This window comes from Oryx dammah, unplaced genomic scaffold, assembly GCF_014754425.2.
Source record: "Oryx dammah isolate SB20612 unplaced genomic scaffold, SCBI_Odam_1.1 HiC_scaffold_2, whole genome shotgun sequence".
NCBI classification, from domain to species: domain Eukaryota; kingdom Metazoa; phylum Chordata; class Mammalia; order Artiodactyla; family Bovidae; genus Oryx; species Oryx dammah.
This window is the reverse complement of record NW_024070186.1, coordinates 66,979,677-66,993,823: the sequence shown is the minus strand read 5'-3', so window position 1 is coordinate 66,993,823 and position 14,147 is coordinate 66,979,677.

Genomic DNA, 14,147 nt, shown 5'->3' with positions numbered 1-14,147 from the left:
CCACCTGACCTGCCTCTTTAGAAACCTGTAAACAGATCAGGAAGCAAAAGTTAGAACTGGACATGGAACAACAGACTGGTTCCAAATCGGGAAAGGAGTACGTCAAGACTGTATATTGTCACCCTGCTTATTTAACTTATATGCAGAGTACATCATGAGAAATGCTGGGCTGGAGGAAGCACAAGCTGGAATCAAGACTGCTGGGAGAAATATCAATAACCTCAGATATGTAGATGACACCACCCTTATGGCAGAAAGTGAAGAAGAACTAAAAAGCCTCTTGACGAAAGTGAAAGAGGAGAGTGAAAAAGTTGGCTTAAAGCTCAAGATTCAGAAAACAAAGATCATGGCATCCAGTCTCATCACTTCATGGGAAATAGATGGGGAACCAGTGGAAATAGTGGCTGACTTTATTTTGGGGGCTCCAAAATCACTGCAGATGGTGATTGCAGCTATGAAATTAAAAGACACTAACTCCTTGGAAGGAAAGTTATGACCAACCTAGCAGCATATTAGAAAGCAGTGACATTCCTTTGCCGACAAAGGTCCATCTAGTCAAGGCTACGGTTTTTCTAGTAGTCATGAATGGATGCGAGAGTTAGACTGTGAAGAAAGCTGAGCGCCGAAGCCAACCAGTCCATCCTAAAGGAGATCAGTCCTGGGTGTTCTTTGAAAGGACTGATGTGGAAGCTGAAACTCCAATACTTTGGCCACATGATGCAAAGAGCTGATTCATTTGAAAAGGTTCTGATGCTGGGAAATTTGAGGGCAGGGGGAGAAGAGGATGACAGAGGATGAAATTGTTGGATGGCATCACCGACTCGATGGACGTTGGTTTGGGTGGGTTGGTGACGGATGGGAAGGCCTGGTGTGCTGCGATTCATGGGGTCGCAAAGAGTCGGACTCTACTGAGCGACTGAACTGAACTGAACTGAACTGTGGAATTAAAATCCTAGGATAACACAAGAAGACGTAAGTGGTATTAAGAGCTTGGAGAAGAAGTGTGGGTGGAGAGGTGAGTCATAAATAGTGGTTTGTAAGCCTTCTAAGGACAGTCAACCCCTTGGAACAGAACAAAGGCTCCACACACTTGTCCAGCCCCTATTTCTTATTAGCTCCCACAAGTCATTTTCTTTAGCCCTGCAGGAACCTGACATTAGTTTGCTCAAATTGTAAACGATTTATTTTATGAATGCTGAATCACAGGACCGTGGTTCAAGGAAATAATCTTCACATGTAAGAATCCTTGCTCTCTCCCGAAATACTTCTTTTCTTGCCTCCCTCGTGTGTGTGTGTGTGTGTGTGTGTTGATGTGTGTAGGGGGGTGTATGTGTGTGTATGTCTGTTGATTGGAATATCTGTTCTAGATACCAGCATCAACTTTAAAGCACACATTTTCAGAAACTTTCAGGGTGAAAACTTAAATTCAAGTCCAAAGCTGGCCAGAACCCTAAATACCATTCCTGCTTTTTTTGGCACTTTACAATTTCATTGGCACATATCTGAGAAAAATAACGAAATACCATTTATTAAACACTTTGGTTATAGTGGGCCTTTTATATACTTTTGCTTGTGTGTTATTATGTACCTGTTTTACATTAAATCAAGCTGGAGTATTTTACATATTTACTAAACACAAACATGATGTAAGACAACATTGGAATTTCTATAACATTATATTACCGCAAATATTTCCTCTATTAATCAGGGATTTAGCTATACGTATATGTCTATATACAGAGATATATCTAAGAGCATATGCTTTAGAAAACAATTTTTACCACATACTGATTAGTCTTAAGAAATTGTAAGGGTGTGGGCATGAATCTTACTTATTACTATCATCCTGATCTCATATTTTTAAAAGATTAAAGAAAAAGGAATCCTTTCTGTGTATTTTGGATGTGTTCTATAATTCTTTTTAAAATACTTCTTAAAGTTCTCACCCTGCTACCCTTATTGGTAGAATGTATGCCCCTGTAGGCTGACCAGGGTGAGGGATGGGCAGTCGGGGAGTCTGAGGAGAGACCCTACCTTTGCTGCCCACAGCTCAAATGGTCTTCTAACTGGTCCAGAAAGATCCCACATGCTGTGCGGCCACAACTAAGCTTGTGCCCCACAACCAGAGAGCTGTCCCTATTCACCAAAACTAGATAAGGCCTGCACATAGCAGTGAAGAGCCAGCACAGCCAAAAAAAACCCTCTGCCTTTGTGTTAATTAAGAATAGCTTTAGCTCAACCTCAAGGTGGGAAAAGAAGACTGTTTTGTGTCTAGATATGAGACAGTTTGGGGCAGATGGTAGGACAATAAGCTGCCCCTCTAAGAGCAAAATATGTAAAGCAGCTTGTTTTTACACCTGAACTTCCTTATTGCATAGCTGGGCTCTTCAAAGGAGACATTGTGACCGAGAGCCAAGTTTACTTAAAGGTACAGTCTCTTCCTGCTAAGGTCAGGTTCTTCTCAAAAACATCAGGACATTCCATTTTGGGGTAAAGAGGTAAAGGTGGCTATTTCATTTTCCCTGAAATAGAATAATACTAAGTATCATTGCTCTGCAATATTGTCTCAGGCATCACTTCTCAAATGGAATGTGGCATGGGACATAACTCTTGCAGAGTTGCTCACGTGTGCAGCTGTGCATGGCATAAACATCTCCAGAGCAAACCTTTGGGTGGCCAGAAAGAGTTACTCCTGAGGCACCTCAGAGGAACACACCTCACTCAGGTTTCACGAAGCATCACCAGAGTTAGAATCCTATGCCCTTTTCCTCATCCAACTCCTTGAATAAAGTCCAACCAGGGTCCCTCCAATTCTTTGGAGGTTCCTAGTTCAAGGTCAGTGGCCAATTTTGGAGAGGAGGGCAGGGTCAGATTCAGGTAAAACGTGAGGTTTACCGATGATTTATTTTGAGTGAGGGTTGAAAGAAGAAAGTGAATGTGTTGGTCGCCCTGTTGTGTTCAACTCTTGTGATCCCGTGGACTATAGCCCTCCAGGCTCTTTTGTCCATGGAATTCTCCAGGTAAGGATACTGGACTGGGTGGCCATGCCCTTCTCCAGGGGATGTTCTCTAGCCAAGGGTGGAACCCAGGTCCCCTCCATCGCAGATGGATTCTCTACCGTCTGAGCCATAAGGGCAGCCCAGAGTAAGGGTTGGCAAAACTGTAACCTGCAGATCAAATTCAGTCACAGACTGGGGCTAGGAACTGTGTATACCTTTTTAAAAGGTGGCAGGGGCAGGGGCCGGGCGGGGTGTGCAGCGGAGAAGGGGGAGAGACAAAGAACAGGACCCACAAAGCCTAAAGGCTAGATAGTTACTATCTTGCCCTTTACAGTAAGCTTGGTCCCCAGCTTCCCAGCCTGCCAGGGCCCTTTCTCTGCCCTCACTCCTCTGTAACTTATCTCTGACTCCTCAGGAGGAGGAAGTCCTGGCCCAGCCCTCAGCTCCAGGTGTATTTACTCAGCAGAGCTAATCCTCCCACCCAAAGGCAAACCCATTGACCTGGCTGCCTTTCCCCAGCTGGACGGAGGACTGCAGTCTGCATCCTCCCCTCCTTTCTTCCTGCCCCTTTCCCCGACTTCCACCTCGTGCTATGCCCCGGAGCTGCCCCTCCTCAGGCTGTGGGTGCCCCAGTTCTCAATGCCTGTGGGCAAGGGTTCCTGCCAGCCAGGAGCTTCTGGAGACCGAGGGTCTTGTGTCTTCCCTGTAAGAGCTGTGGAGATGTCTGCTCCTGAGACTTCCTCTCTCAGGCCTCCCAGGACCTCCAGGTGTGGCTTGTGACCCAGAATGCTCTCTGGCAGCTGCAGTTCTCTCCCACCCCAACCCCTGTGTGGAGTTGTGATTAAGGACATGAACTCATCTGCCTAAAAGAAAATCCAGTGCTGACATTTACTAGCTAGGGAACCTCAGGCAAGTCCCTGAATCAGCCAGTGATTCGGTTTCCTCATCTTTGGACAGGGGATAATAATAGCTCCTCATTCATCCAGCTGGGCTTCCCAGGGTGAGCAGTGGTAGAAAAGCTTCCTTTCAATGCAGGAGACACGAGAGATGCAGGTTCGATCCCTGGATCAGGAGAGTGCCCTGGAGGAGGAAATGGCAAACCACTTCAATATTCTTGCCTGGGAAATTCCATAGACAGAGGAGCCTGGTGAGCTACAGTCTATGGGGTCGCAAAGAGTAGGACAGGGCTGATCATGCGCACGTGCACACACACACACACACACACACACACACACACACACACATTCATCCAGGTATGGCCAGGATTAAATGTTAATCTGCATAAAATGGTTTTGAACAAGAAATCTAACACATGGTAAGTACTCAATAACATGCTCTCTGTCACTACTGCTTGATGTTTTGAGGTTAAGCTGTGTCTCAGGCTAGTCTTGGCCCAGGTCTCCACTTCCTCTGGCTATTGCTTGAAGTGACTTCTGTTCTCAAAGTTAATCTTGCTGCCCCTAGGGGGATAGGCAAGATGCAGAAACACGTGAGACGTGTCTAAGAAGCTTCCCATCTCTCTTATTCTTTATACCTTTTATTACACAGAATAATAATGACTAAAAATACTTTGCTTTCGAAAGGAGGCTGTGATCCACTTTCACAAACATTATTTAATTAGATGCATGCGTCAGCCCTGTGAAATAGCTGGCACGTGGTAGCACCGATAGATGTTGACTGAGTGATGGAGATAGGCTGTGAGGCTGCCAGTTGGCAGGATGATGTCGTGTGGCCAGAACTGGCTGAGAAATGTTTTGAATCCTGACTCTGGAACAATGCTGTTCACGTCCTCCCTTTTTATTAATGAGGAAGCTGAGCTGGTTGATGCTTTGTCTAAGATTACACAAAACTTAAGTGGACCTGCAATCTAGAACTCAGTTCCTCTGACCCTTCACCTAGCCCTGTGGTGGTTATTCCTATCACTAAATGTGTCTAAAATCAAGTGCATTTTATTTGACTCAACAATAACCTGGTTCTGGCATTCACAGTCTTCCCTTTGTTGTTGCTCAAGGAAGATCACAGCGTCAAAAGCTGAAGAAGGATGAGGGCACCTGTGGCTCAGGAGGCATTCTTTGAGTCTTTGCAAAGGACAGTGACTTTCAAGCCTGCGGGAAGGAAGTGAGTGAGCACAAGGTACTCAGGGACTTCCCCCCTCTCTTTGGAGGGGACTTGCCACAGGACACACAGTTTCTCTTGCCTTTTTCCCCTGGGAGAGCAGTTTCCCCTGTGGGCAAGAGCTTCAGCTATTGAATTTTGTCTATGGAGGGTGGGATAAGTTTAGGGGAAAAGAAGTATTGAGTGTGCTTAGTCGCTCAGTCATGTCCAAATCTTTGTGACCCCACAGACTGTAGCCCAGGCTCCTCTGTCCTTGGAGTTCTACAAGCAAGAATACTGGAGGGGGTTGCCATTTCCTCCTCCAGGGGATCTTCCTGACCCAGGGATCGAACCTATGTCTCCTGCATCAGCTGCATCTGCAGGTGGACACTTTACCACTGAGCCACCTGGGAAGCCCTAAGGAAGTACTAGGAAGTCCATTCAGTTGTATATCTAAGCTAGAATCTCCAAAAAGTAAAAAATTAAAAGGTCAAGAATTAAAGATATTTTTACCAAATTGAACACAGTTTACCAGATATGTTTCACAGAATGCTAGCCTGGCAAGACTTTGAAAGATATGTCTTCAAAAAGGGGGTTCAGTGGGTTTATAAGATTTTCATACTGCAAAGTTTCTCAGTCTTTAATATGCTAATGAACATTGCAAACATCTGGAAGATATTTTAACATGTGAGATTTCCCAGACTTTTAAAATGTTGACCCTTTTATTCACTATACGACACGCGATGTGTCCACGATGAATGGAACACAGCTTGAGAAATCTTTACATGAGGGCATTTGGCATATTCTTATAAAGTGAAGGCTGCTCACTTTCCACTAGCTATATTGATGATGTGTGTGTGTATGTGCGTGCTCAGAACTGCAGAGCCAGTCACAGACATGAGAGAATGCACAGTTAACTTCTATAAGAATTGTAGTCTCATCAGAGATGAAAAACAATAAAATTAAGAATGAAATAGTTTATAAATTGCTTGAATTCAGCTAGGTTTGTCAGCAGTCTAGCAGTGCTTTGTGTTCAGTTGCTCAGTCATGTCCAACTCTTTGTGATCCCATGGACTGTAGCCTGCCAGGCTCTTCTGTCCTTGGGATTTCCCAGGCAAGAATACAGGAGTGGCTTGCCATTTCCTCTTCCAGGGGATCTTCCTGACCCAGGGATTGACCTTGTGTCTCTTGCGTCTTCTGCATTGGCAGGCGGGTTCTTTACCACTAGCCCCAGTATAGCAGGAGGGGCACAAATACAAACAACTTGGAAGAAATAGATGCAGGCAGAATCTGTGAACAGGAATGGCGGCGGCAAGACCACTAGCCATTTGCAGGCAATAATTTGTTATTCCCATTGACTGGCATTAAGGAGGATTCAGTATGTTTTATCAGCTATGAGAAATGCTACCCTGATGTCTACATATCCAGCCAGAACCTCTTAGGACGATTAGCCACTCATCCTAACTCACCTGGACCAGTAGAATTTTTTTATTTGAAGCATGTTTGTTTTAGTCCTAGGAAAGCATCAAGTTAAATAAAGAGAGAGAAGTATCTCTTTACTTACTTAAACTTTTCAAGTCTACTAAAGTAAATTTTTTATTCTATGCTTAGAAATAATTTGTGCATATTTGTATTTGGTCTTGTAAACATTTATAATGTTTAAGATAATTTGACATTTTAGAATGCTTAACAGGTTATCCTCGAGATACCAATTTAAACTGTCTCCATAAGCTCTGTCATTGTTTTAGATTTGTGATTTCTAGTGAAAAGATAATTTTATTAAATCTGTATTTTTGTAATATTCAAAAGAACAAGATTCATCCTATTTTATAATTAATTTATCATATTTATGAGCATGACTTGTGATTCTTTTGTTTGTTGAGCAATAAAGTATTTTTAAAAGATTGAATATATTAAATGTATAAATGCAGTTTAATAATTCAAAGGAATTTAATTAACTAAGTTGTAAACATTCACTTAAAAGAGAGACTTAGATATGGAACTTGAAATTGAAAGCTTAAAAGAAAGCTAGGTTTTCAAATTTGTAATAAAGGAAACTGAATTACTGTATATTGCCTTCTTTGCCCACAAAATCTGTCTTTAAGAACAGTCCACAGCTAAATTGCCACGTGGGGGCAGGGGAGGTGGTGGTGAGAGGCAGGGAGTAAGTGTCACAAAGGTCTTCTTATGTAATCCTTCCTTCCTTGTGCAGATGGACTAATATTAACAGCTCAGAGTGCAAACGAGTGAATCCAGTTGATTGATTATAACCACTGCATTCAGTAAATAATTTTTGGAGACTCTAATCTAGAAACTATGGGTCACATAACTGAGATTAAGATGTGGTTCCTCCCTCAAGCAGTTTCTCCTTTTTTCCACTTTACATTTCTCTCTTCTCCATTCATGGAAGGACTTGCACTTTCTTGCCGTGACCTGCTTAGTTTCACTCTGTGGAAGAGCAGACAGGGCTGTCAGACAGCCTCAAGTGCAAATTCTTGTTTTGCCATTTGGCACATTAACTTCCATAAGCTATTTGGTCTTGTTACTTTAGTTTCCTCATGAGTCAAACTGAGATAACAATATTATTTACCTCTCCAGGTTTTTTGAGAAAATTAGGGACGGCAAAGGTAAAAGTGCTTGGTAACAAGTAACAAGCTTCAATAACTGGTAGTCATTAATATGATCTGTGGTTTCTTTTCAATAATGTCCTTGTCCAAATAGAGTGTCACCTTGCATCCACCAGTGATAAAATACGTTTAGGCTTCTGAGCCCATTAAGAACAGGGGAAATATTTGGGGCCAGAGACAGTATGAGATAATAGAGAGCTCTTTATTGCCTACCCTTACTCTCTAGCCAGTTGTATCCAGATCTATGATTTCAAATATACTTACTTAACTGATGAGTCCCAAAATGATGTTTTTCAGCTCTGATCCTGCCTCTGAACACTGGACTTGGGTCTCTGGCTGCCTATTTGATGTTTTCATGGAGATGTCTGATCAGCACATCAAACTCTAATGCAAAACTCTTGATTTTTCCCTCATAAATGTTCTCCTCTCCCAGCCTCTTCCATCTTGATAAATGGCCATTCCATCCTTCTATTTATTTGGGCTATAATCTCAGAATCATCTTTGACTCTTGTGTTTCTCCTTCATGCCACAAGTATATTTCCCGATGCTTGTTTAAAATGTACACAGAGGATTTCCCTGGTGGCTCAGTGGTAACGAATCCGTCTGTCAATATAGGAGATGTGAGTTAGATCTCTGACTTGGGAAGATCCCACATGCTCTAGAGCAACTAAGTCTGTGTCCCACAACTATTGAGCCTGTATTCTAGAGCCTGGGGGCTGCAATTACTGAGCCCACGTGATGCAACTGCTGAAGCCTGTGAGCCCTCGAGTCTGTGCTCTGCCACAAGAGAAAGCACTGCAATGAGAAGCCTGCACACCACAATGAAGAGGAGCCCCTGCTCGCCACAACTAGAGAAAGCCCATGCAGCACTGAAGACCCAGTGGAGCCAAAAAATAAAACAAATTAAATATAAATAAAATTACTTTTAGAATTAAATAAAATATACACAGAGTGATGACCTAGAGGGGTGGGAGGGAGGCTTAAAAGGGAGGGATATATGTATATGTATACTTATAATTCATGGACAGAGGAGCCTGGGGGGCTACAGTCCACGGGGTCGCAAAGAGTTGGACACGACTGAGCGACTTCACTCACATGCTTATAATCGATTCACGTTGTTGTACAGTAGAAACCAACACAGCATTGTAAAGCAATTATCCTCCAATTAAAAATAAATAAAATGTACAGAGTTTAGCATCTTTTAATCAGGTCTTGCTGCCATCCCCCATGTGCCACCCTCTCGCTGGGATTTCTACATCAGTCCCTACCCAGCTGTCCCCTTTCCACTGTCGCACAGCTGCACTTGATACTGCCCATAATAAGAGGAGGTGGAGCAAGTCATTTCTCCACTCAAAACCTTCTGATGGCTTTCCATCTCATGAAAAGAAAAAGACCTTCACATCTGGTTCCTGACTCCCTCTTTGGCCACTGCTTGGCTCACTGGCATCACTTTTACCCCTAAAATACAGCTTTCGCCTCTGTTCTTTTGTATTTGCTTCCCTGGTGACTCAGAAGGTAAAGAATCTGCTTGCAGTGCAGGAGACCTGAGTTTATTCCCGGGGTTGGGAAGATCCCCTGGAGAAGGGAACAGCTGCACACTCCAGTATTCTGGTCTGGAGAATTCCATCTACAGATGAGCCTGGCAGGCTACAGTCCATGGGGTCACAAAGATTCGAATGACTGAGAGACTTTTACCTTCTCACCCTCTTGTATTTGATATCCCCTCCTCCTCCTTCTGCTTTTGCTCACTCACCCCCCAATTTTGTTTCCTGCTTGCAGGTCACCTTAACTGAGCAGCCTCCACTAAAAGCCCTACCTAAACTAATATATGCTCCCAATCATCTTCCCATCTGCTTTAAGTTTGGTACCTGTCATTTACCTGACTTACTAGCACTTAGGTATGGTCATATGCCCAAGTTCTGGCCAAGTGAGTCTGAGTGGAAGTGATAAGCACAACTGCCAGGACAAGTCTTGAAAGAGCCCAATGACTGGCATTTGAATGTGATGGCAGGAGCCAGAAAGGCTAAGTTAGGCAACCAGTAAGAAGATATGTGTTGAGCTAGTAGAACAAACTGGGTCCTTTTTATATTACCAGTTCTGTAATGCTTACATTGGAATGGCCACGTTAGAGAATAAATTTTTATCTTGTTTAAACAATTTTTTATATTGCCTTTGTTATGGAAGTCAAACTCTAGCCTAATATGTGTGCCATGCTGTTACTTCAGTGGTGTCTGAGTCTTTGTGACCCCATGGACTGTAACCTGTCAGGCTCCTCGGTCCATGGGATTCTCCAGGCAAGAATACTGGAGTGGGTTGCCATTCCTTCTTCAGGGATCTTCCTGACTTAGGGGTCGAACCTGCATTGGCAGGAGGGTTCTTCACCACTAGTGCCACCTGGGAAGAGCATGTATTTTTTGAAATCTGTCCTTCCAACCCCCTCCTGACTGGACCGGACCATAAATTCCATGTGGGTATAGGGGCTGTGTTTGGTTTACTGAAAACAACTTCTTGAACAATGCATGGTACACTAAACAGTCAATAAAAGTTTGTCGAATGAATAGCAAAACCATCAACATAACGTGAGGCCTTGATCACTGCCCAAGGAAGCACATGGCTGGTCAGTATAAGTGATGGGTTCAGCAGTATGCGCTGTGTGTGGCTGGTTTTCTATTCTGACTAATCACAAAGGCAGGATACGACCTGCTATTTCCATTATCTGAGAGGCATAAATACTTGTAAGATGGTTGTGTGTTGCTTTTGTAATTTAAATGAAGACTCCCAAGTAAAGTTCATTGTTGTAATGAAATCGGGTCACAGAGTCACGGAAAACTGACAAGGTTCACACTGATGAGGAAAGGTCACACGTCGTCTGCTAAGCACAGATGGAGAAAAGGAGCTTGTATGGTGAGATCCTGAGATGCGTGTCTGAGATGTGCATTGCTGTGGATGGCAAACCCTGAACACTGGAAGAGCCACAAAGAATTGCACAAACTGAGTCAGAATGAAACAGAAATATATCACAGGGTGCCAGAGAGACGCTTGAGGGTAAATGCTGCAGACACAAAGCCACTGCGTTCCTGGGTGAGTAAAAATACGAAAAAGAGTTAGAGTGCCAGGATCATATTTTTGGTATCAGATGTCTTTTTCATGTTATTAAGTTTGTTTTGAATATTTTAATTACATAGATCAGCTCATGTAAACAACTTAAAACATCACGGTGGCTTTAAAAATATAGTAATGATATCCTATAGTTCTGGGATTAAACCACCTTAATTTTAAAATGTTTTATTTCCTGAGTGATGAAAGTTGCAAAGGTGTAGGCTATCTTGCCATTGCACACCCCCTGGGTGTAATATTACTGAAATAAAACAAGTCAAGATTTGTTTAGTCATTTTATAACAAACATGTAACTTCTGGTAACAGCTACTGGCCCCAGGTTTTTCTTTGTTGAGAGTTAGCTAGAAAGTTCAAGAGAACTTCTTAATAATGTGCCTCTTTGTTAATGGAGGAGCCTGGTAGGCTGCAGTCCATGGGGTCGCGAAGAGTCGACAGGACTGAGCGACTTCACTCACTTTGCTTTAAAATTTCTTAGTAACAATAATTTCTCTTTTTTAGAAACATATTAACATTTATATTCAAAGCATAAGGACAGCTTTTAGATTAGGACAAAGTATTGGAAATTGGTAACAATAGTTACTTCTTTGTTGTTGCTGCTCTCTTGCCTAACTATTGCATTTTGGTGAGGCCTCTGATCTGGTATACTATAAGTGTTGGAATAATTAGTGGGTGGAGGTAACAATACATGTGACCTTTGTATGGTGCCTCATTTATCTGAGTATTTCATGTTGAAGCTACAATGTTTATCATATCAGATAGGTTCTGGAATATAGAAGTCAAAGGGATTGTTGTTTAGTTGCTAAATCAGGTCTACTGATGAACTGTAGCCTGCCAGGCTCCTCTGTCTATGGGATTCTCCAGGCAATAATACTGGAGTGGGTTGCCATTTCCTCCTCCAGGGGATCTTCCGGACCCAGGGACTGAACCAGTGTCTCCTGCATTGCAGGCAGACTCCTTTATCACTGAGCCACCAGGGAAGCCCCTAAGCCTCCCTTAAAACCACTTCACAGGGAGAACCAAGGCTTTTCCACATTGGGTGCTTTTATTTGTCCAAAGGTCACTTCAAGTCTGTCTTCAGTAAGCACAGGGGAGGAAGTTCACTTTATTGGAAAAAGTTTATGGCACAGGTCCCCACCTTTGGTGACTATTCTCATGATATTCAAATGAAGTCATTTATGAAGTCATTTATAAACTTCAAGGATGCAAACAAATTATTATTATTACCAATGTGATAATAACAGTTTAGGAATTTCTGTTAGGAAAGATAGCAGCTTGGTGTAGGGTCTAAGAATTTCAGGCGGGAAGCCCTGGACCCTAGGGACCTGAGGCAGGGTGGGCCCTCCCTTGTGAAGGGAGGGAATGAGGTCATTTCAAGGGAAGGTAAGTCTGGGATCCCCGGTTTGGAGATGACCCTGTCAAGAAACAGTGTGAGAAGTCCTCATTCACTAGATGGGTGGTTTGATTTTCCAGTAGCTACTGCCTGAACAGGACCCACGCACGGTGGCACAATGTGTAACTTCAAAAACAAGCTAGGCCCATAGATGTGTTTCACTGGGTGGCTCAGATAATGAACCCTAGTTGTACTGCGATAGCTTACTAATTGAACAGAAGATGATGCTTAGTAACATTTATATGTATTTCACTACAAATATTGACAAAAAAGTAAAATATTATATTTTCATGACTTCTGAAAAGAGCCTTTGCAAAAAGTGTTAGTTCTGCAGTAAGTCAGTCTGAGCTTCAGAATCTTTCTGATGCAAAACCAGCTCTCTTTGTGCTGTTTCCCTGTACACTCAATACAGTGTTTTGGAAACCTGCAGTTATCTAAATTCCCATCGGATGACATTGTTTAATCTAACATTCCCTCTTTCATATATGAAAATAGCTCTAAGGACAAACCACAGAGAGGCTTTGAACACTTTCTGGTGGTTGGGAGGGAGTTTCCAATCTCACTCCCTCTCTTCTGATGGTTTTCCTACCCAATCCCCAACCTCCCCCAGCCAACATTCAAAGGTCTGTAAAGGCCTCCAGCAGTTCCTCCAAGAACAGGGGCAAGAGCCTTTGACTTTGGCCAAAAAAGGGCACCTGTCTCATCACTGAGCTTATTAGGCCACCCAGAGTCCAGATGTGTAAAAGTTAGTCTTAATGAACTTTTTTTTGGTGTTAGAATTTAGGTCTCTGATACCGAGAGGAAACTACCATTGCTTTACAATATTGACTACGCCAATTTCCAAATATGAAAGCACAAAAGTAGGAAAACAGAACCCCTTAACCTTTTAAAAAGGCTGCAAATTGTTATTTTACTTTGAAGACAGCAGTAACTGAAAATATCAACAAAAAAGGTTTCTTTCAGGCCAAATCTTAAAGGAGTAAGCTACTTTTTTAATACCTTAGGCTTATACAAAGGTCCTAGAAAACCCCAAGCTCTGCTTTTTGAGGACCTTACACCAAACACATTTGTTTCAAACCTGTGAAGTGCCACCCTTTTTAAAAACAACCCGCTGCCCTCACCAATATTGTTACATGATCACTCATCTAAGCTATAATCTATAAATCGCCTTGATGAGCTACACACATGCAAAAAGTAGACAAAGTGAATAAACTTCAACTGTCGATGCTGCCGTAGAGGTATGTATGTTTAGCAAACATTTAGTTCATTATTTTATTTTTGTAAAACGAGAACTGATCGACAAAACCTTTCAAACAGACCCACCAGACGATAAATACCACCATATGTTTAATTCACAGTACATTTGGGCATAAACACTTCAATTACAGCTTTGTGTTTAGTATCAAAACCCTTTTCTTGTGTGCGCGTGTTTTCTCCGCAGAGCCGGTGCTCTGGATCACATTTTGAAAATCGCTTATTACAGATAAAGCCCCTTTCCAGGTAGGCTTCCGAGAAACATATGTATTTATGCACACAAAGGTGCGAGCAGCTCTTTTCCCAAACAAATGTCCATATGATGCCTGCGCCGCGCTCTCCGCACATGCTCACCGCGTGCGTGTGGCCCGCCGGCCGCGCGGCGCTGCCCGGTTGCGCGCGGGGCCAGGCCGCCCCCGACCACGCCGGAGCCCGGCCGGCCTCCCCGGGAAAGTTAACCGGCGCCTCCCTGCCCCCACCCGGCCCGGAGGCGCCCCGCACCCAGCGGCGCGCGGCGGTGGGGGCGGGGCGGCCGGGGGCCCGGCGGCGCCTGGGAGCGCCCGCGGGTCTTGCTTTCTTTTTAAAAGCCTGCGCCGCACCCGCCCAGCCCCCAGCGCCGCCGCGGCGGGCGGGAGGCACAGGAGCGGGGCCGGCGGAGGCCCCCCC